The sequence below is a fragment of the Orcinus orca genome, chromosome 16 (assembly GCF_937001465.1).
Source record: "Orcinus orca chromosome 16, mOrcOrc1.1, whole genome shotgun sequence".
Classification (NCBI taxonomy): domain Eukaryota; kingdom Metazoa; phylum Chordata; class Mammalia; order Artiodactyla; family Delphinidae; genus Orcinus; species Orcinus orca.
This window is the reverse complement of record NC_064574.1, coordinates 45,048,961-45,075,469: the sequence shown is the minus strand read 5'-3', so window position 1 is coordinate 45,075,469 and position 26,509 is coordinate 45,048,961. Positions and strand designations below refer to the sequence as shown.

Below are 26,509 nucleotides of genomic sequence, written 5' to 3'. Positions count from 1 at the left end.
CCCCCAGAAGCAGGATTCAGTTGTAAGCAGTGTCCTTGGAAGGTGACCTTGTGAGCAATGGTAGGGAAGGTGGGGAGTAAGACAGGGAAGAGAAAGCACTAAAGCACAATTGCACAGTTACGGCTGTGTCCGTGGGGCTCAGCCCTGTGGGGGCCGCTGGGAGAAGCAAAGAGTGTGCATCAGAATCGCTCCACTTCAGGGAGTGGGGACTGGGGTATTTACTGTGTGGGATGCTTTGATTCCTGATTTCCTCTGAGTTGGGAGGCCTGAGAAAGCCCTCAGGCAGAAAGGAAGGTGCTCCCAGGACGAAGTTCTGGGTACCTTGTGGCTGGGAGTGGAGAGGCAAGTGCCAAGGGGCTACATGTGGGACGTGGGGCGCTGGTAGCATCCCTTAAAAGGTGCCAGCTGAGAGGGCTCTCCCTGTGGAGATGCAACATAGGCCTTGGAGAATACAAAGTTCCAATGAGAAGTCCAGCAGAAGACAGTGATTTGGGGACTCCAACATACTTGGTTAATATTAGCATAAGCCTTTTCAAAGTGGTTTCTTTTCCAGATAACCGGATGCGCTGAAGACACTTCTGCATGTGAGTGTTACTGGCTTGTGCCCCGTCTGCCTGTCCCCAGCAGCAGTGGCCTGGGTGAGGCTCAATTGAACCTGGGCACCAGCTCTCCTTCCTCAATAAACGTCTACTCTATTGGACCAGAAGCCATGGGATTTTATTCCTACATCCTCTGAGAGGGATATTTTTCTAGGATTTTGTTTCTTAAAGGCAAATTCACTCTCTTGGACAAGTGGGTTCCTCAGTGATGGAGTCCACCTTCCTAAAGAGTAAACAAAAAATTCCATCGTGGACCCGTGTTACCAGTGTTCCTGAATTTGAGTTAGAATTTTAGCTTTAGAAGAAAAGGTACAGAAAGAAAACAGAGAATAAAGAAAGTTGGGAAACTCCCATGTCCTTCCTGGCAGGGACCAGCAGGACAGGAGGTTGGGAAGAGTATTGAGTGCAGGTGAGCTCTCCTGTGGGCGTCTCTATCTGGGCCCACCTGTCAGCTGCTGCCCTGGAAGAGGAACCTTTCAAAGTGTCTTAAGCACCCACATTAAACCCCCAGTCTGTCTTCTGTATCCATAAGATCGCTTTTGTCTGAGAACTATCTTCTAAAGTTTATAAATAGAGCCTCGGAACTATCTTAGACTCTGGGCTAAGTTCAAGTTCCATCCTTGTCCAGTTAATAGTGGACCCTTGGATGGCTCATTTGGTCTTTCAAAGTCTCAACTTCCTCATCTGTGTAGTGGCGATAAGAACCACCTCGCAGGGCTTCCCTGGTGGCGCAGTGGTTAGGAGTCTGCCTGCTGATGCAGGGGACATGGGTTCGTGCCCCGGTCCGGGAAGATCCCACATGCCGCGGAGCGGCTGGGCCCGTGAGCCATGGCCGCTGAGCCTGCGCATCTGGAGCCTGTGCTCCATAACAGGAGAGGCTACAGCAGTGAGAGGCCCGCGTACAGCAAAAAAAAAACCCCCTTGCAAATTTTTCAGGGTTGGAAGGGATAGGGACTGAGAAACTGCCGTGAACAGCTCTTGATAGTATTAACGATTTGGTCTAGAGTGGCTTTGACTGTTACTGCTGCTCTGGATCATTCTTAACCTTCCTGTGACTCCAGTTACCAAGTATAGGCTATGGCCCGAAAGCCTGCAGTGTGAAAGGCAGACATCCATCCCTGGGGTCCCAGGGCAGGGGCTCAGAATGACTCAAATGCTGGAGGTCCCACTGGATTCTTTCTTTCAACAAAAGCACTGGACCGTTGAGAGACCTCTAGATCCGTGTTGACCTCTCCCCACCGTATGAACCTAGGTGGGTTACTGCACCCCACCCTCTGTATGCAGGAAAGGAATGACTAGACAGGTCCAACCGCTCCAGCGCAATACTCCTGAGATCCTACACCTGAGAATTCTGGCCTTGACTGACCTATACTCCCAGTATTCTGGTTGACCAAGAAAAGAGTGATAGAAGTTTCATGAGCCATTATCTTCCTAATGAGTGCTAAGTGCGCGTCCCCAGAAGAACTCCAGTTATCTCAGGCCCTGAGCAGCCCACCCTAAGACCCTCGCTCCAACCTTGCCCTTTTGGTTCTCCTGCTTAGGGGGCTCTGAAGAGGTCAGAAGAAACTGATATCCTACCAGGATGCCACTTCCCCATCTCAAGAGGACATCTTTCAACTGAACCACAGTCAGCTTCATTTTCAACTTGTGGGTGAAATTCCAGAGTGGTAAACAAAGGAAATGAATTAGGCAGGCAATCCTTTGATTCCAGCCACATCCCCTGAGGGTCTGCGGTGGCCAGTGCTGTGCTGGCCCCTGGAAGGAATGGCCGAAGTCGAACGCTGTCTAGGAAAACAAAGCAGGCTTTAAAAATAAACGTCATTTAGGATATGACTAACCGATGTCCACTCCCTATGTGTGTCTTTACGTCTATAATCTTTCCGCCTGTAACTTTCAGGCAGGTTTCCTCTGACCCACCTTCCACCTGGGCCCAGGAAGTCATATGCCATGGAGAACAGCGGTGATTCCGGCCAGCACAGTGAGTCAGGGACATATGGTGTCCCGAGCTCTCTGTTTACTCTTGTGCCCGGGAGATTAGTCAAGCAGAGGAGCAGAATCAGCCTGAACGCCATCTGCTGTACCCTGGTGCAGGCTGAAGGTGACAGGGCAGCCCTACATACCTTGATAGCTAGGGGAGGGCTTGAATCATTCAAAGTGGGAAGGCTGCGGCCTAACGAAGGCAAGGCTCAGGCTGTCCATCTGTCCTTTCTCACTGAGCAAGGGGAGAGCTGCGTCTGGAGAAGGAAGACAGGCCCCGAGCTGCTGTGCTTCTGGTTTGTCCAAGGCTCCCCAGCGGACCTCTTCTCAGCCCCGAGACACCAGGTAGCTGCCCTCACTTCTCTCCTGCTGGTCTGCAGCCTCGGGAGTTAGTCTAAGAGTTCAAGGTATTCTGCATGTAGAGATGGTGCTTTGTCAGTGGAAAGATTCTAGACTTTAGCCCCTGCGTCTGCCTGCTTTTAAGCTCAGGTCTTGAGGTCTTGGGTAACTTGTTCAACCCCCCTAAGTCTCCCTTTCTTTGTCTGTCGAATGACGATCCTCACAAGGCTGTTGCCTAGGAGGAACTGATCTGAGATAATCTACGTAAAGCACCTGGATTTAGGAGGCGTGCAATAAAAGTGAGTGCCCTTCCCCTCCCCTGGATTATCTGCTTTTTCCCCCTTTGCCAGAGATTCCTTGGTGAACAGAAAGCTGTTATGTCATTTGCCTGTAATCCTCATGATAAAATAAAATTCTCATCAGAATAATGTTGACATCCCATTGGCATGTCCGGGCCACAGAAATAATGATGTGGTGAAAATAAAGTTGAGGCTACTGGCTAAAGGAAAGAGGTTAGCAAGTCACAGTGTGCAGAGAGAGAGGCAGAGAGCGAGAGAGAGAGAGAGAGAGAGAGACGTGCTTTGGACAAAACTCTCCCCAGTCTCCAGCATTCCAGGTTCATTTCCTGGGGGTCCTCTATTCCATCAAAAGTGACTGCAGTTCCCAGCCCACCAGCCCCAGGAGGAGGCTGACTTAGCTGTGGATTTCATAACTGATCCCGTGTGGGAATTTTTCCATCATGTAGCTGAAGGTATGAAGTTGCGAATCATGAAGTTCCAAATTATGAAGGCATCTCCATGGGATTTCTACTGGTGCAATGGGTTTTGTTATAAGGTTTGTATTTGTTTCTGAGAAGAGTCCTGGAATAACTGTCCCATTTGCAGCCACCAGCTCCCGGGTGCTATTTTCAGCACAGAATTTCCCCAGGACCTGTTACAGGGAAATTGTGACAACATCTGGCCAACTTCAGAGAAATCAATGAGGGCTGGGAGGGTGGACTTTGTTCACCCATGGTGTTCCAATGAATATTTTCACCTGTCCAAAAATCAAATTCATTGATTTCTCCAAAGGGCAAGGACAAGCAGATGTCCCCAGTAAAAGGAGGTCTCCCCAGTGGCTTTCAGAACTCACTCATGCTTTATTCTTTACGTTGAACAGACACTCTTCTGGAGGCTGAAGAGAAAAAAACAAAGCAAGACAAAACTAAGGTTGGCTACCAAGGACTATGCAGAGGACAGAGGGCATTTTTCTGTAGAAAAGCTGTGTCATCCCCAGACCCCTGCCCTGAGCATAACCATCTCCACGAGCCCCCGTGCCTGGTGGACCTTGGGCTCCTACTTCCAGTCTCCACACCAGCAAAGAATCGCTGGGACCAGGACAACTCTGTTCATGCAAAATAAGACTGGCCCCAGGGTCCAGACAACACAAGGCAGGAGAGGAGCCCAACTGTGCAAGCTTCTCCTTGTGGATGCAAAGTGGGCCCCGTGGCCTGGTGGAAAATTACGGCCTTTCCCAGCGAGATCACTTCTGAGATGAGCTGGTCTCTTCTGAGATGGTCATGGCTCTCGATAACTTCCCAGGCTCAGTTTCTTCGTCTGTAAAATGGAGTAACGATGCCTGTGTCAGAGTGGGCTGTCAGTGCATGTTAAACATGTTTTCAGAGCAAGTGTGGAGACAGTTGACTTGCTCTGATGGAGGAATAAAAATAAGGAAGTTGGGGAAGGACAGCCTGTGAGATCCAGTGAGGATTCCTCGTGCCCCAGATCCCAGGGGCACTTTGCATGGTGGATGTGGCCCCAGGTCCCACCATGGTGCCTTCTTGAGCATCGAAGGCTGCTTCCCCGGTGGGACATGGACGCTGGAGCATGGGCCATTCTGGAAAAGCCACCGTTCCTGGTGACAATCCACATTCGAGGCATGGGCAGGGATTCTTTTTACTAGTTTCAGGCAGGAGATGTGGAGAGGGTGGTGTTGGTGGTTACCATTCCAGAGTGAACCCCCTGCCTCCAGAACCATCCAGAATCTTCCCAGATTCTTCTCCAAGGGAGACAACCCAGCTCATATGCACAATTACTTTTGGGGTCTAATCGTTGTCTAAATTAGCCCTACTTTCACAGACAAAGATAAATTGTGTCTTGAGAAAAGTGTTGGGATTCGATGGGGCTTTTGAAATCCCCTTGCAGCTGGTCTTTAATCCTCACGTTGGTATTTATGGTGGCAGGACTACAGGTTCACATGCCCCTGCCTTTGTATCCTGAAAAGATCCAAAGTCACAGACAAGCAGAATCAGGGAGCTGAAAGGGCTGTAGAAAACCTGTCATTAATTAATAAGTTAATAAATGAAGGGGAGACATTTCTGTAGGAGCGTGGCTCAGCTGAGAGCTCAGCCCTGGTATTGCAATGACACTTGTCTTACTGTGTGGCCCTAGGCAGTCCCCGTAACCTCTCGGATCATACATTTCCTCATCTGTAAACGTACAGAGGACACCTGGTAACACCTGCCTTGGCTAAACCTTGAGGATGTTGAGGATACAGTAAGAAAATAGGCCTGAAGGCATTTTGAAAAACAGTAAAGGCTATAAAATCTTATAACAATAAATTGCCATGGTTATTACATTCAAGGAGCACCAGGTGGAAAACAACAGACATTTCTGTATCTACTGGTTAATTGCTGCTCAGCATCTTCAAAGATTATGTTTGTGCTCAAAGGTCACCCTGAATTAGTCTATGGGTGTCTATTACAAAATTCTTCCAACTTTTCAGTATGTTTGAAAATTTTCCTAATAAAATGTTGGGATATGAAAAAAAAAAATCACCTTACCTGAACACTGCAGTCTCACACATGTCTAGAGGCAATGAATTTGGAGTCTCCATTTTGGACAAAGAGAAAAAGAAAAATGGCAGAATTATCAAAATGCAAAACAAAACAAGTCATCAATTCTGCATGTTATAGTCCAGGGATAGTCACCAGTCTTATTTATAATAGCACATCATTCTCCAAAAACGAAAAATGTTTGAGTTTGTCACAGCAAATCACTTTGAAGGAAAGCTCTATACCCATGAAAACAATGCATAAAAAGATGACACAGCACCTCTGTGCCTGTAGTGATTCTCAGTTAAACAAGCAACAGAGAGGCAAATTTTTATATACTTACGACAATGGTTTTAAATAAAAAAGAAAACAGAAACAATAGAGATAGAGGCATCCGAAAGATCATGGTGGTTGAGAGGCCTAGGATCACAGGAGGACTTGTTCTTTCTTTTGTGTAAATTTTTCCTTTGATGTGGTTATACTCCATTTATTATAAAAAAAGAAAAAAATATTATGATTTTCATTTAGTGTAATTCTTTGATATTGAAAAAAATAAATGACAGTTTGTGTATGCAGGTCCTCTGCTTGGCACAGCTGGCAAGAGCAACTTAGCTTTGAAAGAGACCCTTGTGGGCTGCCAGGTGCATTGTTTGTCTGTGGCTGCCCCGTGACTTTGGACACAATAGTTGCCAGGTCCAGGCATGCCCACTCGGAGCCCGACCCAGACCTGGTTCAATCTCATTGTTGCTTCAAGTACTTCTGCGAGGAGCCCACATCGCCAAGCTTTGAAGTCGGGTTCCCAGAGCCTGTTTCCTCAGAGGGTGAAGTTTATGTCGGAGAGCACCTGGAGGTGTCGTGGGAGGAGAAGTTCCAAAAGGATCCCAAAGATCAAGACAGTCCCCACATGGGTCAGGGAGAGCTGAAGAACCCCTGCTAAAGGCTGGGATGTTACCGATTAGAAAAGTGGGCACAGGTGGGGCATTTATTTTAGAAATCCAGCCAGTGATCAGGCCACCCTTTGGGGAAGCAGCCCTCAGCTTCCACTCAGCTACCTCTCACAAAAGAGCCCTAATCGGCCTTTGTTCTCAGGCAGCAAGAGTCAGGGTCACACCTCAGAAGATCACATCTAAAGCTCTTGGTTTTCCAACCAGGGCTGGGCAAGGCTGAGAGGCTCTAATTCAAGGGCAGCAGGGTGCTGGGCACTGAGTCAAGGCTGCAGGCTTGGGCTCCTGCCTCTGCCCTCCTCCTGGGTTGTCAGTGACCTCAGTCCCCAGAGTCTCCGCTCCAGTCCCTGCCACCCTGGGGAGAGGTCCTCATTGCCCCTTTTGCTTTGGAGAACCTGAGATTCTTTCCAGAACAGTAAGTTCAGTGAGTTAGCAGTGGTATTTTTTGAAGGTCTTCTATGTGTAAAGAGCTAAGGTTAAGATTGGTTCAAGATGGTGGAGTAGAAGGACATGTGGTCACTCCCTCTTGAGAGAGCACCAGAATCACAGCTAATTGCTGAACAATTATTGACAGGAAGACATTGGAACTCAACAAAAAGGATACCCCACATCCAAAGACAAAGGAGAAGCCACAGTGAGATGGCAGCCAGGGTGCATTCACAGTAAAATCAAATCCCATAATTGCTGGGTGGGTGACTCACAAATTGGAGAACAATTATACAACAGAAGTCCACCCACTGGAATGAAAGTTCTGAACCCCACATCAGGCTTCCCAACCTGGGGATCTGGCAATAGAAGGAGGAATTCACAGAGAATCAGATTTTTAAGACCAGCGGGATTTCATTGCAGAACTTTGACAGGACTGGAGGAAACAGAGGCTCCACTCTTGGAGGGCACCCACAAAGTAGTGTGCACATCAGGACCCAGGGGAAAGGAGCAGTGACCCCATAGGAGACTGAACCAGACTTACCAGCTAGTGTTGGAGGGTCTCCTGTAGAGGCGGGGAGTGACTGTGGCTCACCACAGGGATGAGGAGACTTGTAGCAGAAGTTCTGGAAAGTAGTCCTTGGTGTGAGCTCTCCCAGAGTCTGACATTAGAACAACCAAAGAGCTTGTAGTCTCCAGTGCTGGGTCGCCTCAGGCCAAACAACCAACAGGGAGGGAACTCAGCCCCACCAATCAGCAGACAAGCATATTAAAGTTTGACTGAGTTCTGCCCACCAGAGCAACATCCAGCTCTACCCTCCACCAGTCCCTCCCATCAGGAAGCTTACACAAGCCTCTTAGATAGCCTCATGCACCAGAGGGCAGACAGCAGAAGCAAGAAGAACTCTCATTCTGCAGCCTGTGGAAAGAAAACCACATTCACAGAAAGATAGACAAAATGAAAAGGCAGAGGACTATGTACCAGATGAAGGAAAAAGATAAAACCCCAGAAAAAAAAAAAAAAAACTAAATGAAGTGGAGCTAGGCAACCTTCCAGAAAAAGAATTCAAAATTATGATAGTGAAGATGATCCAGGACCTTGGAAAAAGAATGGAGCCAAAGATCAAGAAGATGCAAGAAATATTTAACAAAGACCTAGAAGAATTAAAGAACAAACACCTAGAAGGATTAAAGAACAAACAAACAGGGATTAACAATACAATAACTGAAATGAAAATTACACTAGAAGGAATCAATAGGAGAATAACTGAGGCAGAAGAAAGGATAAGTGACCTGGAAGACAGAATGGTGGAATTCACTGCCATGGAACAGAATAAAGAAAAAAGAATGAAAAGAAATGAAGACAGCCTAAGGGACCACTGGGACAACACTAAATGCAACAGCATTCGCATTATAGGGGTCCCAGAAGGAGAAGAGAGAGAAAGAGGATCCAAGAAAATGTTTGAAGAGATTATAGTTGAAAACTTCCCTAACATGGGAAAGGAAAAAGCCACCCATGTCCAGGAAGCACAGAGAGCCCCATGCAGGGTAAACCAAGAGAGAAACACGCCGAGACACAGAGTAATCAAATTGACAAAAATTAAAGACAAAGAAAAATTATTGAAAGCAACAAGGGATAAAAGACAAATGCATACAAAGGAACTCACATAAGGTTAACAGCTGGTTTCTCAGCAGAAATGCTACAAGCCAGAACAGAGTGGCATGATATATTTAAAGTGATGAAAAGGAAGAAACTACAACCAAGATTACTCTACCTGGCAAGGATCTCATCCAGATTTGATGGAGGAAACAAAAGCTTTACAGACCAGCAAAAACTAAGAGAATTCAGCACCACCAAACCAGCTTTACAACAAATGCTAAAGGAACTATTCTAAGTGGGAAACACAAGAGAAGAAAAGGACCTACAAAAACAAACCCAAAACAATTAAGAAAATGGCAATAGGAACATACATATTGATAATTACCTTAAACGTGACTGGATTAAATGCTCCAACCAAAAGACACAGGCTCGCTGAATGGATACAAAAACAAGACCCATATATTTGCTGTCTACAAGAGACCCACTTCAGACCTAGGGACACATACAGACTGAAAGTGTGGAGATGGGAAAAGATATTCCATGCAAATGGAAATCAAAAGAAAGCTGGAGTAGCAATACTCATATCACATAAAATAGACTTTAATGTTAAAAGAGACAAAAAAGGATACTACATAATGATCAAGGGATCAATCCAAGAAGAAGATGTAACAATTATAAATATATATGCACCCAACATAAGAATATTTCAATACATAAGGCAACTGCTAACAGCTATAAAAGAGGAAAGCGACAGTAACACAATAATAGTGGGGGACTTTATAACACCTCACTTACACCAATGGACAGATCATCCAGACAGAAAATTAATAAGGAAACAAAAGACTTAAATGACACAATAGACCAGATAGATTTAATTGACATTTATAGGACATTCCGTCCAAAAGCAGCAGATTACACTTTCTTCTCAAGTGCACACGGAACATTCTCCAGGATAGATCACATCTTGGGTCACAGGTCAAGCCTCGGTAAATTTAAGAAAATTGAAATTATATCAAGCATCTTTTCTGACCACAATTCTATGAGACTAGAAATCAATTACAGAGAAAAAAAATGTGAAAAACACAAACACATGGAGGCTAAACAATACGTTATTAAATAACCAAGAGATCACTGAAGAAATCAAAGAGGAAATTTTAAAAAATACCCTAGAGACAAATGACAATGAAAACACGATGTTCCAAAACCTATAGGATGCAGCAAATGCAGTTCTAAGAGGGAAGTTTATAGCAATACAATCTTACCTCAAGAAACAAGAAGAATCTCAAATAAAGAATCTAACCTTACACCTAAAGGAACTAGAGAAAGAACAAACAAAACCCAAAGTTAGTAGAAGGAAAGAAATCATAAAGATCAGAGGAGAAATAAATGTTATAGAAACAAAGAAAACAATAGCAAAGATCAATAAAACTAAAGGCTGGTTCTTTGAGAAGATAAACAAAATTGAAAAACCTTTAGTCACACTCAACAAGAAAAAGAGGGAGAGGACTCAAATCAATAAAATTAAACATGAAAAAGGAGAAGTTACAACAGACACCACAGAAATACAAAGCATCATAAGAGACTACTACAAGCAACTCTATGCCAATAAAATGGACAACCTGGAAGAAATGGACAAATTCTTAGAAAAGCACAACATTCCGAGACTGAACCAGGAAGAAATAGAAAATATGAACAGACCAATCACAAGGACTGAAATTGAAACTGTGATTAAAAATCTTCCAACAAAAAAAATTCCAGGACCAGTTGGCTTCACAGGTGAATTCTATCAAACACTTAGAGAAAAGTTAACACCCATGCTTCCCAAACTCTTCCAAAAAATTGCAGAGGAAGGAACATACCCAAACTCATTCTACAAGGCCACCATCACCCGGATACCAAAACAGGACAAAGATACTACAAAAAAAGAAAGTTACAGACCAATATCACTCATGAATATAGATGCAAAAATCCTCAACAAAATAATACTAGCAAACAGAATCCAACAACACATTAAAATGATCATACATCATGATCAAATGGGATTTACCCCAGGGATGCAAGGATTCTTCAATATATGCAAATCAATCAATGTGATACACCATATTAACAAATTGAAGAATAAAAACCATATGATCATCTCAATAGATGCAGAAAAAGCTTTTGACAAAATTCAACACCCATTTATGATAAAAACTCTCCAGAAAGTGGGCATAGAGGGAACCTACCTCAACATAATAAAGGACATATATGACAAACCTGCAAATATCATTCTCAATGGTGAAAAACTGAAAGCATTTCCTATAAAATCAGGAACAAGGCAAGGATGCCCACTCTCACCATTATTATTCAACATAGTTTTGGAAGTCCTAGCCATGGCAATCAGAAGAAAAAGAAATAAAAGGAATCCAAATTGGAAAAGAAGTAAAACTGTCACTGTTTGCAGATGACATGATACTATACATAGAGAATCCTAAAGATGCCACCAGAAAACTACTAGAGCTAATCAATGAATTTGATAAAGTTGCAGGATACAAAATTAATGCACAGAAATCTCTTGCATTCCTATACACTAACAATGAAAGATCAGAAAGGGAAGTTAAGGAAACAATCCCATTCATCACTGCAACAAAAAGAATAAAATACCTAAGAATAAACCTACCTAAGGAGGTAAAAGACCTGTACTCAGAAAACTATAAGACCTTGATGAAAGAAATCAAAGATGACACAAACAGATGGAGAGATATACCATGTTCTTGGATTGCAAGAATCAATATTATGAAAATGGCTATTCTACCCAAAGCAATCTACAGACTCAACACAATCCCTATCAAATTACCAATGGCATTTCTTTACAGAACTAGAAAAAAAAAATCTTAAAATACGTATGGAGACACAAAAGACCCCAAATAGCCAAAGCAATCTTGAGGGAAAAAAACAGAGCTGGAAGAATCAGACTCCCTGACTTCAGACTATATTACAAAGCTACAAAAATCAAGACAATATGCTACTGGCACAAAAACAGAAATATAGATCAACAGAACAGCATATGAAACTCAGAGATAAACCCATGCAGCTATGGTCAACTAATCTATGACAAAGGAAGCAAAGATATACAATGGAGAAAAGACAGCCTATTCAATAAGTGGTGCTGGGAAAACTGGACAGCTACATGTAAAAGAATGAAATTAGAACACTCCCTAACACCATACACAAAAAGAAACTCAAAATGGATTAAAGACCTAAATGTAAGACTGGACACTATAAAACTCTTAGAGGAAAACATAGGAAGAACACTCTTTGACATAAATCACAGCAAGATCTTTTTTGACCCACCTCCTATAGTAAAGGAGATAAAAACAAAAATAAACAAATGAGACCTAATGAAGCTTAAAAGCTTTTGCACAGCAAAGGAAACTATAAACAAGATGAAAAGACAACCCTCAGAATGGGAGAAAATATTTGCAAATGAATCGATGGACAAAGGATTAATCTCCAAAATATATAAACAGCTCATGCAGCTCAATATTAAAGAAACAAACAACCCAATCCAAAAATGGGCAGAAGACCTAAATAGACATTTCTCCAAAGAAGACATACAGATGGCCAAGAAGCTCATGAAAAGCTACTCAACATCACTAATTATTAGAGAAATGCAAATCAAAACTACAATGAGGTATCACCTCACACCGGTTAGAATGGGCATCATCAGAAAATCTACAAACAACAAATGCTGGAGAGGGTGTGGAGAAAAGGGAACCCTCTTGCACTGTTGGTGGGAATGTAAATTGATACAGCCACTATGAAGAACAGTATGGAGGTTCCTTAAAAAACTAAAAATAGAATTACCATATGAGCCAGCAATCCCACTACCAGGCATAGACCCAGAGAAAACCATAATTCAAAAAGACACATGCACCCCAATGTTCATTGCAGCACTGTTTATAATAGCCAGGTCATGGAAGCAACCTAAGTGTCCATCAGCAGACGAATGGATAAAGAAGATGTGGTACATATATACAATGGAATATTATTCAGCCATAAAAAGGAATGAAATTGGGTCATTTGTAGAGACGTGGATGGACCTAGAGACTGCCATACAGAGTGACGTAAGTCATAAAGAGAAAAACAAATATCGTATATTAACACATATATGTGGAATCTAGAAAAATGGTACAGATGAACCCGCTTGCAAGGCAGAAATAGAGACACAGATATAGAGAACAAATGTATGGACACCCAAGGGGGGAAAGCGGGGTAGGGGGCTGTTGGTGGTGGTGGGATGAATTGGGAGATTGGGATTGACATGTATACAGTAATATGTACATAATAGATAACTAATAAGAACTTGCTGGATAAAAAAATAAATTAATTTAATTAAATTTAAAAAAAAAGAAAGAATTTCACCCCGAAAATTTAGAAAAGGCATTCTGCCCTCAGCCTCAGGAGGGACCCAGCCCCATGAGCACCTTGACATTGTCCCAGAAACACTGATTTCAGACTCTAAAATCCAGAACTGTAACAGAATAACTTTGTGTTGTTTTAAACCACTAAATTTGTGGTACTTTGTCACAGCAGCAATAAGAAAGTAATACAGAACGTTATTTGTGGACACCAAAAGTTCAATTTCAGATAAGTTTCACCTGTCATCATCACTATTATTCTTTTGATTTTTTCATTTAAAAATGTTAAAATCATTCTTAGCTTGCTGGCTGTACAAAAACAAGTGGTGGAACAGATTCAGCCAAATATTAGGACAATTAATTCATCTATGGATTAAAGTAATAATACATAACTTGATTATTAGAATTTTTATAATACAGTTTTTATAATGTTTCAAAATTAGAATACAATTAATGTAATTCATTATGAATTCATGTAACAAAAACAACTCAAAATAAAACACATTTAAATAGATGCCTAAAAAGCATTTAATAAAATTTTAATGCTCTTCTTTTTTAATAAGTTAGTAATTGGAAATTTCATATTTTAAGAGTGGATGTTTGTCATAAACCATAACAAACAGTTTGCTTAACTGTGAAAAATCAGTAGCATCTTTGATCACCCAATCTAAAGTAGCCACCACCACCCAGCCCACTTTCTGTCTGTAATAACTGGTTTTATTTATCAGTCCTTAATTGTCCTGCTCATTTATTTATTTTTACTTGTTTATTTCATTCTTCTTTCAGAAGAGATAGTGACTGTTCATTGTTGTATGCCCAGAACCTATGTCTGGCACATATTAGGTGCTTTATAAATACTCGTTGAATTAAAAAAAAAAAAAAAAGGAACTAAGGTGATAAACACGCATGTGCTCTGACGCCCACGGAGTTCACAGAGGCACAGGCCGCGCAGTAATAATAACTGATACCTGCCGGGCCTCACTACTTGCCAAGCTCTGTACTATGGGCTTTCCCTGGAGAAGCTCCTTTAAGCCCACCGCAGCTCTATGACATGGATACTATTTTTATATGCATTTTATAGAGAAGGAAACTGAGGCACAGAGAAGCAAGCAAAGGCACTCTGGCTCCAGAGCCTGGGGTCCTGACCTCTCCCACGCCCTCCCACCCCACACAGTGACAATTGTCAGGAGGCCTCAGCTTGTTGGGGGTGGGCAGGGAGGCAAGGGCACCTTTCCAGATGTTCTGGAAGTTTGCCAAATCCCGACGTTCAGGGACAAGATAGGCGCTGAGGATTTGGAAATGAGGGGATAGGATGAGGAACAGTGTGAAAATGGGAAGAGAACGTGACATGGTGGAGCCGTAGGAGAAATTTAGAAAAGAAAGGAAGGAGGGAGGGAGGGAGGGAGGGAGGGAGGGTAACCACAGCAAATATTGCAGACTGGCCACCAGCCTGATGACAGACATGATCTGTGATGATTTGACTACTCCCTGACTCTCGGTTTGCTCATATGTAAAATGGAAAATGTTATGCTGTCATTACAAAGTTTTTTGGGAGAGACAGCCAAAAAAAAAATACAAGTGTGAAAATTGCCTGTAAGCCAGCATCCCCAAAAGCGTGTCTTGTGGAATGTTCCTTGGGAGGTGAGCTGGATGAGAGTCTTTAGGGTTAGGACACACGGTACAGAACATTAGGCAGCGGTCCTCGCTGTGACTCTTCCGGACTTTACTGGACTCACATGCATAGTGAGTCACCAAGAGGGGGACTTGGTGTTGCCCAAACATTGTGGCCATGGGACACTTTCCACAGAGCACTTTGAGGGGTCAGTGTCTTCAAAACCCACTTTGGGGAAGCCAGTACATTGAGTACGACAGTGCCCACGTAACCAAGCTAGGGGGACCAGGTGTGACAGTGTGTTCAGAGTCTCTGGCAGGGCTGGGGGCCGGTGAGCATTGATTCTTTCCCCACCTCAGATGATGAAAGCAAGAGAATCATTGTAAAAACTGAAGCTAAAATGCATAAAGGAAATCTCAGGAGATAGTCCAGGACACTACATCCTGCAGGCTCTACTGAGAAACAGCTAGGATGTGGGTTCAAGGGCCAGGTTTACAACTTCCTGGCTGTGTGATCTGGCAGGAGTTGCGTAACCACCCTGAGAAACGATGCAAGGCAAGGATTCAGATAACCCAGCGTGTGCAACAATTTTCCTCCTGCTGTTCAGTTTACCCCAAACTCAGTGGCTTAATCAACACATTATTGTCTCACAGTTTCTGTTGGTAGGAAACCAGGAAGGTTTAGCTTGGGTCTGGGCTTCAGTTGAGATGTGGCCAGGATGGGGTCTCATCCAGGAGCTCGACTGGAAAAGGATGTCTTCCACGCTCAGACTGGTTGTCTGTAGGACTGGGTTTCCTGAGGGCTCAGTTCCTCTCTGGCTGTTGACTGGGTCACCCTTGTTTCTTCACCCTGGGGCCTCCCCAACACAGATGGCAGCTGGTTCCATTAAAGCGGCAAGACTGCCAGCGAGATGGGGTCACAATCTTTCGTAACTTAATCATGGAAGAGATGCCCCCTCACTGTGCTCATATTCTATTTGTCAGAAGCAAGTTACTCAAGGCGAGGGGATGACACGAGGCGGTGGAACCAGGAAGTGGAGGCACTGGGTCTTAGAGACTTCGTGCCACATAGAGAGATACATAGTTGTATTGTTCCTATTTGTTTATATTTATATCGTTCCTGTTGGTTAAGCAGTGGTTATACTTACTCTGTTTAAAAATTCCTGTTAAAATTGATTAGTCAGTAATATCAGCTGATTATCATCTTAGAGAGAAACAAAATATCTAGAAAGCATGCCAGTGGGAAAAGGAAAAAAAAAGAGAAACACAAAAACAGAAGAGTTATCAGTGGCTGACTGTCGTGCTTAACACCTTGAAATGATCCTAGACTAGGAAGGATCCAGAAAGCCACTGTCCATATTTTTCACTCTCAGGGACCAATGGTCTTAGAATGACACCACTAGCCATCTATTTTTGGAAAGCAAAAATAATGATAATTCATTGTTTTTAGGATTTTACACATAGGAGCTCATTTAATCCTCAGAACAACCTTGTGAATTAGGTTCTATTATCCCCATTTACAGATGAGAAAAATGAAGCACAAAAAAAAAAAATCACAGGGGCTTCCCTGGTGGCGCAGTGGTGGAGAATCCACCTGCCGATGCAGGGGACACCGGTTCGTGCCCCGGTCCAGGAAGATCCCACATGCCGCGGAGCGGCTGGGCCCGTGAGCCATGGCCGCTGAGCCTGTGCGTCCGGAGCCTGTGCTCCGCAACGGGAGAGGCCACAACAGTGAGAGGCCCGCGTACCGCAAAAAAAAAAAAAAAAAAATCACAGGATGGGGCTGAGCATCTTGTCACTAGTGAGTGGTAAGCGGATCCCGACCCTCTGTGTGACCGCACACCTCCATCTCAACCACTACAGTGTGTAACCTTTTAAGAGTAGAGGTGTATGGTCTCTGGTCCCTCAGTTAATAAGGAGAAACCAGAAACCAGGCTCCAGAAAGACTTTAGAGATTTGAGGCAGGGAGGATGGAGGGGCGGGGGGAGGACACCAGACAGATTTACTCCCGTGTCATTTTGCCAAGGTCTCTGCCCCCCATTCTGCATATCTGTGGGTGCCCGTTGACCAAGACTATCTGGGTTCCTGCTGAAAGCTGTAAGGCATCAGGGTCCTAGTTACCCTCTGGGAAGCCCGATGAATTTCTTCCCCTTTCTGAACCCCGAGGTAAAAATAACATACTTAACACTAAAAAAAGAGATGTCTAAAAATTGCCTTTCCTATGATCAAGAGCCCACAATGAAGCGGGCCTGGATGACCTTCAGAGGTAGATTTGGGCCCCAGTCTGTAGAGACCACAATGGCCCTCTTCACAGATGGATGGTCTGTGTAAGTGCAGCACAAAGCTTGGAAACGTGACAACACGAGTGCATGTTCTGAGCTTGGGCAAGCCAGGGCCGCAGCATGCCAGCTTTGGGGGCCGTTCTGGGAGAACGTTACCTCGGGGCATCCGGCACACTCGAGTGGTCCCCTTGCTTCTTCCTCCTTTACAGAGCAAAGCAGTAGTTTACCTCCCAAGAGAAGGAAAAAACTCCAGCTTTCTCACAATTGGGTCCCGGTGGTGACAGGGCCAACGTGGATATCGTAAGGCTGTCATAGTGCTGGCGGGTGAGTTTACATAGAGAGAACTCAGCATCTCACGTGACCAAGGACAGAGCTTGGAAGGGGGTCTAAGAAGTCAGGATCCCCTGTCCCCCTTCCCCACCTCGTAAGAAAGCTGAGACACCAGCTGAGGAAAAGTCCAGGACTTCTGCCATTGTTCTCCTCACCTTTGGGGCTAATTAGCCACCCCTGGGCCAAATTAGCTCCACCAGGAACAAAGACGGTGGGGCAGGGAGTGAAGAACAAAGCACTTCCCAGGGACTGGAGGTCACGCTCCAGGCCTGATGCTGGGAAAGCGAACCAGAGGGGCGTGCAGCCTGCAGAACTGGGGTCCAGCTCCCAAGCGCCTGCTGTACCCTCACGTGATGGGTTCCCCACAGCATTCTCTACGGAGAACACGACAAGTGCGTGCCCGCGTGCACCGCGTGCATCCTGTCCTCACACCGCACTGCGCTCAAGCCTGTGCCCCTCAAGGTCTCCACGCACCCAGAGGCACGGTGGGGTGAGCCCTGCATCCGGAATCAAGGAACACGATCCAACAGACAAAATCTTTCTTCCCCTCAAATGAGTTCCCCGGCTCTAAAAAGCCTGCCTGGATTCTCCATCAATGTCTTCTCTCTGGTCTTGGTATCTTCGAGAAGAAAAGAATGACTGAGAAGTTTTTTGACCTGAGAAGCTCGCTCCTCTTTTCCTAACCCTGGGAGTCTGGGCTTCCCTCCAAGTTCTCTGTTTCCTAGCTGTGTGACCTAGCCTAGGTGCTCACCCTCTCTGGGCTTCAGTATCACAAACACGGCTGCTTTGCTTTGAGCACTGAGTCCCGTAAAGTATATGAAGTGCCCTGTGGTTGGCCCTTCATTTCCAAAGCATCTCTGCAAGGATTCTCAATGTCACTCCTGTCTTACGTCGCCCAGTCAGAGAAGGAAGGCTCAGGACTACCGAGGATGCCCTTTTCACTTCCTTCCCAGCGTCCCCAGGAGACCAACTTTCCGGCTCACTCAGGATTCATGGGGAACGGCCCACATGGCCCAGCCTCTTGGAGCGCAAGATCCTGGCCAGCTCGCCCCACAAGGCAGGGCCTGAGGACCTGACTGGCTCGCGTCTACCACCCCGTGTCCTGGACCTCAGTTCTCTCTCGGCACCTGCTGTTAGAGGTTAATGTTTCTAGAAGCCCTTTGTGCGCCGGATCTCTGTTTCCTGGGTCCAGGCCTGGTTCTGGTCCCTGACGAACTGACTCCTGGCCTGGGTCCCCACCCTGCTCCTTCTTGGCATGCTGGTATCTGCTCGGCTTCTTTTCAGCCCCTGATGCTCAGAGCTCACTCCCCCCATTGGAGATTTCAGAGCTGTGGCTCAGAGATTTCAGACTCAGACCAGGGAAGGGCCTTAGAGCACAGATAACGTGTCTAATTCCTTAGTACAAAGATCCCCTCGAAGGCCAGCCAGCCTGCACACCTTCTTAAATTCCCACGATATCACAGGCACTGTAGTAAATCAGGAGATTCAAAAATAAATAAAACTTCAAGAAACTCGCTATCCACTATGTAAACTTGTGTACACAAGGTGAAATGATGGTTCCTCCTGGAGGCTGCTTGTCTGGGCTACGAGGGCACATTCCCAGGACAGGGGCCTCCTTACTTTTGTTTAGTCCATCATCAGGTGTTCGTGATGGCTAAAACATTCTTTCTAATTTTGAGCCCATGTCTCCTCCTGTCTGCCTTCACCTCTTGGCTTTAGAATTTAAGGCCAAGTCCATCTGAAATCAGACTCTATTCTCACCAGCTGTGTGACCTTGAGCAAGTCTTCCAACCTCTCTGAGACTCAGTTTGCTTTGCCCAGCTGTACAATGAGCACACGACTCCCCGGGATGTATTGTATCACGTGAGCTGAAGAGTTTCTCCCTGTCCAACTGCTTTAACTGTTCTCAGGACAGAGAGCTTCTTCTGTTTCTCTTCTAGCTAAGCGTTCATCTCACTCTGCTCCTTCTGCTTTCTTTCCCATTGCAGCCTCCCACCCACCAACGATGCCCACAACCTCCTGGTTGTCTCATCTGGGAGACCCTCCTCGGTTCCTCCCTGGATCTCGTGAAATGGTCCAGGACCCTCCTTCAGAGGCCCCTCACTTGGATCCTCCAACCCTGTGTTCTGAAGACTCCCTCCCTTCTGAAGACCCTTCCTCAGCTCTTCTTTCCTCACCTGGGGCTGCTCCCAGCCCCTCCCCTCAGCCCTCTGCCCTTCTTGGCAGCAAGGAAGGTTCTGGAGCGCTTGCCCTGCCTGCTCTGAGCCCTCGGCATGTCTGTACCCATTTCATTCCTGAATAAGGCCACAAGGACTCTGACTCTCCCTCTACGGATGACGAAACTGGGTGGTGCTCAGAGTGGTTGAGTAACGTGCCCAAGGTCAACCAGCAGAATAGGCCTGGACACGCAGGTTATCTGGCGTCTCCTAACCAGTCTGTCTCTGAGCAATTTTGGCCCCACTGGAGTTTCGTCGAGCTATTTGTTGACATCTGCCTGATGGGCATCTCCAGGGAGGACCCTTCCTTGCAGCTCTAGGTCTACATGTGAACTGCGCACAGGACATCTGCACTCCATGATCCGCGGCCACATCAGGATGAATGTGAACTCATTTTCTCTCCCTCCTTACCCGTCCGCCCCGTTGCCCGAGTGGGACAGCCCCCAACGCCCGCATCTCCACCTGCCGCTCCCGTCTCACCCCAGCCCAGCCTCTGTGCTGCCTCCTGAGTGTTCCCCGTGTCTGCCCCTCCTCTCCATCCCCTATGCCATCGCCTAGGCTCTGCAGTCTTTGTTTCTTGCCTGGACTTCTCCACGTCACCTAACTACTCTTCCTGCCCCTGTCGGACCTCCTGCGATTTGTCGACCTGCCATGTGTCCGGGTGCTTTTTCTAAAATTCTGCACTCTTTGCTTAAGCCCCTTCCCTGGTTAACCATTACCTTCAAGATAACATCCACATTCCTCATCACGGATCCCAGCCCCTTTCTCACCCGTCCCCCTGCCCCTCAAGCCTCCTCCTTCACCCTCTGCCCCAGACTAACTGGCTTGCTTGAGTTATCAGGATAATTACAAAGACAGCATAAACCGTTGGGTGCTCACCAGGGGCTGCACAAGTGTCTCTCTTCCTCCTTACACCCACCTGAGATGGAGAAATTATTCATGCCTCCCAAGCGAGGCAACCGGGGTTTAAAGAGGGTAAGTCACTTGCCCAGAAACTGATTTGTCCAAAACCATGTGTCGGTAGCTCCAAGACCCATGCTCTTTGCCACCAGGCTCTAGGACACTGGCTAACTGCCCGGTGTGGACCACCTTCTGTGTCCTCCCCCAGCCCTCCCCAGGCTGATTCCTTCCGGTCTGAGTGCAAGGCTCGGCCCTCTGGAAAGCCAAGGTGGAACTCTGGCCCCCAGGCTGGCTTGGGTGTCTCAGAAGACTTTTATTTATCATACTCCTTTGAAGTGAATATCCCAGCATTTGTATGATGCATCCTGGGCTTAATATTATCTCTTCAGGAAGACAAAACTCGCACCATGGGAAATGTACACATCCTCAAGCCTAGCTCACACTGTACACACACACACACATACACACACACACCAAAAACGCCCATGCAAACAACTAAGTCAATCTCTGGGAGCCTGTCTGCCTTGGTCCAATTCCCAATGTTACTAGGCCAAGCCTCTGCAGAAATTTCATCCCATTTGGATACCCCTGATGCCTGATACATGAATGAAACTTGAGGGGGTAAATAATGAATAGCAAGAAAAACAGCTAACTTTTTTTGAGAACCTACAAAACACCAGCCATCGAGCTAGGTATTTGGCACGGATTATCTTATTTTAATTGCTCACAATAGAAGCTATGAGATAGGTAGTTTTCTTATCTACAGTTTATTGATGTGGAAACAAAAAATCAGAGAGGTTAAGCTAGTCACTTAAAGACCCACAGCTACAGTGATATAGGACTGAGATTTTAAACTAGTTTGGCTGATGTCAGAGTTTGAGGTCTTAACCTTGGGCTGCATTTCCAGAGAATGAAGACTCTTTCCTGCTCCTCAGAAATGCTGTTCAGTCCCCCACCTCCCTCTTTCCTACCCCCATCCCGGGCCAAATACACCAAGATCATTGTCATACTGCTTTCTTTTGTCAGTATCTCTCTTTAAAAAAAAAACACATAAAAATTTAACAGCAATTCAAGCATCGCTTGTCTATTATGGAAAACAGTAGGATTAGTACCTCCTTTGATGTGGATGCCACGATTTCAACCTATTCAACAGCTGAGGCACACTGTCATATTCAGGGAGCATGTCGCCCACCTTAGCTTCTAGATCTTTCTCACAAAAACTAAGCCAGGCTGCACAAGTCTGGCATCTCTTCCACTTCTCTCAGCTGAAGACTTTATCATTTGTGAGATATATCCTTGACTTAGTATCATCTTTGCAGGAAGACAAATAAAAAACTCACATTGTAAATGTACACAGCGTTAATCCCTACTTCATGCCACATAGAAAAATAAACTCAAAGTGGATGATAGACCTAAATGTAAGATTATAATGCTTCCAGAAGAAAACAAGTCAGAAAATCTTTGGGATCTTGAGTTAGACAAATATTTCTTAAATACAACATCAAAAACACAACACATGAGAGAAAAAATGGTAAATTGGACTTCACTAAAATAAAAAAAAACTATTCTTAAAAAGACACTGTTAAGAAAACAGAAAGACAAGCCCCAGACTAGGGGACAATGTTTGCAAAACACATATCAGATAAAGGACTTGCCCAGAATATGTAAAAAAGAAAATTCAGGAAAAAGAAAATAGTGCAATTTAAAAAATTTGACCAAATACTTTGCCAAGGAAGTTATATGGTCAAATCATCATATCGAAAGATATTCATCATCGTTTGTCATTAAGGAAATGCACATTTAAACCACCATAAGATACCAATATGCCTATATTAGAATTTCTACAAAATGCTGACAGTACCAGGATATGGGACACACATGCATTGCTGTGCGAACTGATAAAACAACTTTGGAAAACAGTTAGGCAGCTTCCTAAAATGTTAAACATACACTTACCATATGACCCAGAAATCTTACTCCTAACTATTTACCCACGAGAAATGAACACTTATGTCCACACAAAAACCTGGACATGAATGTTTATAATGGCTTTATTCATAATAGCCCCAACTGAAAACAACACCAATATCCTTTAAATGATGACTAGGTAAACATGTGCTGGGGCATCCCTGCCATGGGTACCACTCAGCTGGAGAAAGGAACTGACGACTAACACTTGTGACAAAGAGGATTCATTTCAAAGGCGTTCAAGGAGCAGAAGAAGCCAGACACAGAAAGGCTACACAGATCTAATTCCATCTCTATGATATTCTGGTAAAGGCAAAACTCTAAGGATAGAGAACAGATCAGTGACGCCAGGGGCCAGGAGGGAAGGGTTTGGCTACAAGGAGGCACAAGGGGACTTTTTTTGTGGAACTGCCCCGTATCTTGATTTTGGTGTTGGTTACATGACAGTATGCATTTTTCAAAACTCCGGGAACTGTACAATAAGAAGGATGCACTTTAGTGTATGTAAATGGTACTTCGATTTAAAAAAATGCATTCCTGTTCAGTGTAACCAGTGGTGGAGGAGAAGCCAGGTGACAATGAGCTGAACATTTATCTGCACCCAGGTAGATCTTATATCGGCAACTACTTTACCTGTTAAATAATTTGTTGCCTTCGTCACAGATTTTAGGAGGCATTTAAAGTTCACAAACAATAGAAGGTAGAGGTCAGCCTCTTAGAACCAAGGAAACACAGTAGGTCATCTTGTGATTATATAATGTACACTTTATATTTAACCTCGTGAAGGCCAGTTTATCCAGACCTTTTCTGACTTGAGACTATGTGAGTCACCCCCCTCCAATCAGTGGCCCTGGAAGTGGGGTGAGCATCCCTCCTATTTCTCCCCCGAGCACAACGTGGAAATATCAGAAGGACAGTGCGCCTGGTGAGAGAGCAGGGATGTCCATCTACGTGGATGGCTACTGGCCAGCATCCTCCTTCAGGAATTTCCAAATTGATGGAGAATAAACGCAGGGTCTGGGCTTCCATTTCCCAAAGCTTAGAGCCAGATGGAAGGCCTCCCTCGACATCTGAGACCCCAGCTTCAGCGGACGTTGCCTGTGCACGTGTCCTGGCCCGGTCTTCTCTCCCTGCGGGCATGGAGACCCAGCCTCGCCCCCTAATCCAGCTGCACGAAAGCACAGTTGCTGCGCTAGGATGTATCTACCTGGCTTCCTTCCACCAAGAAAACATTCACACCCCATGCTTCATTCTTAGAAAGTCCACAGACTTATACTTAGAAAATAGATTCCAGGAAATTATACCTTCAGAGGCCTCTTCCTTTTGAAGAGTTTCATGGAAGTCATTACCCTTTGTGATTAAAATCAATACCAACAAGGGGAGATGGACCACTGTGTGCCTGAAGGGATGCCCTGGGCAGAATATGGCATCACCTGTGGGTACCCGGCAGCTGAGCACAGCCTGAATCTAATTATGAGGAAACAAGGGAAAATGAAAATAAGGAACTGTATTATTCAAAGCTGTCAATATCGTAAAGTATAAAAAAAGGTTGAAGAAATATTTCAGAAAAAGGAGAGCACAGACACATGACACCATGTGCTAAGGGGAAAAAAAGCCAAACCCTACAATCTTGAGTCAAATTATTGATAAAATCAGAACACTATTGGTAGATTAGAGAAAAATATTGTCAATGTTAAATTTACTGAGGTCGACAACTGTGCTATGGTTATGCAAAAAAAATCCCATTTCATAGAAAATACACACTGAAATATTTAGGAGTGAAGAGTCATGATGTGTGCAACTTAAATGGTTTAAGAAAGAAACAATTCTTGAAATTATTTGCATTATTATTATTATTACAATTGGAATGATTATTACTGTCAAAATTATTAATAAAAAGCTTTTAGCGGCAGGGTAGGCCAGGCTAAAGAAAAAGCTTTTAAAAATGTAGTCCCGGGACTTCCCTGGTGGTGCAGTGGTTCAGAATCCGCCTGCCAAGGCAGGGGGCATGGGTTTGAGCCCTGGTCTGAGAAGATCCCACATGCCGTGGAGCCATTAAGCCCGTGTGCCACGACTACTGAGCCTGCGCTCTAGAGCCTGCGAGCCACAACTACTGAGCCCATGTGCCACAACTACTGAAGCCCGCGTGCCTAGAGCCCGTGCTCCGTAACAAGAGAAGCCACTGCAATGAGAAGCCCGTGCACCACAACGAAGAGTAGCCCCCGCTCACCGCAACTAGAGAAAGCCCACACGCAGCAACAAGGACCCAATGCAGCTAAAATAAAATTAATTAATTAATTTATAAATAAATAAAAATGTAGTCCCTAACGCAAGTCATTTTGAATGTACGTTTAACACTGTGAGTTTGGTTAATTGCAGAAGGCGGGGGGAGGAAGGATGAGAAATGTGATTTTCCGAGCCCTGCCAAAACCCTCCATAGACCGAATCCTTATGAAAATGTCAGTTCTAAATATCACTTGACAGATGCTTTTCTCAGGCTTTTTATTGGGACAGACATCAGGCATGCTGTCTCCTTCAGACAATGTCTTGGGTGGTGTAGGGAGACCTCTGCAGATACACGCCTGTCAATCATTTCCAACACAACAGTCTCCATTTTCCCCTAAATCCTTCAAAAAAGGACTGAATATTTACAGCTTTCATATTAACATTTTCCCTTTTCCACTGTTTGGCTTGGCCGAGACATTTCTGGCTGCATCAGTGGTCCTGCTGGTCAGTGACCCAGGCAGTCCCACGAGGTCCTCCTTCTACTTCTCTCAGTCATTTTATTGCTGCTCCTTGGGGCGGGGAGGCACATAGGTTATAAGGAGGAAAAAGAAATGAACCCCAGCCCTTTGCTTTCATCATACGTTTGTGGTCCTGATACATGTACTGTTAATAGGAGAAGAGGGGGACATTGGCTCCAAGTTTGGGGATATGAATAAAACCCTACAGCAACTGCCAACTCTGAGAGGATTAACACACTGAAAGTGTAATTCTCATGCTTACAAAGTCATTATGGACTGGATGGTTCTCCTCCAGGTGATGACTCAGGGATCCAGGCTCCCTGAGGTTGGTGTCATCGTCATCTCCACCATGTGCCCTGCTGAGGAAGGAGGAGGGAAGGAGGGGTGCGGGGAGATATATGAGTGAATCCAGTAACTTACATCACTTTAGTCCACTTCACACAATCGACAATCAATCGTAGATGTCCACACTCCTCCACTGAGAGGTGAGGCCTCTTTCCCTCCCCTAGAACCTGGGTGGACCTTTATAACTAACATGGTGGACATGCTAGTGACAAGTGACCGTGAGTGATTTCCAAGACCAGGTGATAAAGGCAACACAGCTTTGGCTTGGTTCACTCTCTGTGTCTCTGGGGCTCACCTTGGACTCTAGTCGCCATGTTGGGAGGAAGCCCAGGTCACATGGAGAGGCCCCATGTATACATTCCAGCTGAACATTTCCCCAGCCACCAGCTGGGATCAACTGCTAGACGAGTCAGTGAACGAGCCATCCACTCTCCCTTGCTGAATTACTGACCTGCAAAAACAATAAGAAATAGTACCTTTTCGTTATTGTTTAAAGCTACTAAGTTTGGGGGTGACTTGTCACACAGCTGTAGGTAGCTAACACAGTGAGCATCTTGCTAGCCTCTACCATGATTCTCTGGCTTCTCTGCATGGTTACACATACGGATCCCCTGACTACCAGCTGAGAGAAGAATCACCACAAGCACTGTCACCACAACCACCATCACTATTGTGTCCGTCACGGTCTTGGTAAGAAATGCAGATGTCGCACTGAAAAAAGGAAATTGTGGAGAGTTTTGAAAAGGCGGTTACGGCAAGGATGAGGGAACTTATTAGTGACACCCTAGGACTGACAACCACGTGGTGGGGGTAGTATTACCATCCTAGTCCTGAAGGGACAACATGGGGACCAGTAACTGGAATCTGGTAGGACTTCTAACTATAGAGGACAGATCAGCTGGGAGGGATTGAGACTTTCAGAATGAAGCTACTTTCAGTGGAGGCCCAGCAAAGAGAGAGAGCTGGGGGAACAAACACCCAAGCTCTCTCTCCTCTCACTTTGATTTTTCATTGAT

The 26,509-nt window shown here is 45.0% G+C and overlaps 1 long non-coding RNA gene across 1 annotated transcript; it reads right to left on the bottom strand.

The window, feature by feature from the left end:
* Nucleotides 1–1,511: 1,511 nt before the first annotated feature.
* On the bottom strand, nucleotides 1,512–26,193 carry LOC117201528 (uncharacterized). The gene is made up of 4 exons (XR_007472067.1): nucleotides 25,789–26,193; nucleotides 25,411–25,507; nucleotides 5,737–5,783; nucleotides 1,512–4,510 (listed from the first exon to the last, which is right to left on the bottom strand). It is a non-coding gene; the product is annotated as an uncharacterized LOC117201528 (long non-coding RNA).
* Between the last annotated feature and the right edge of the window lie 316 nt (nucleotides 26,194–26,509).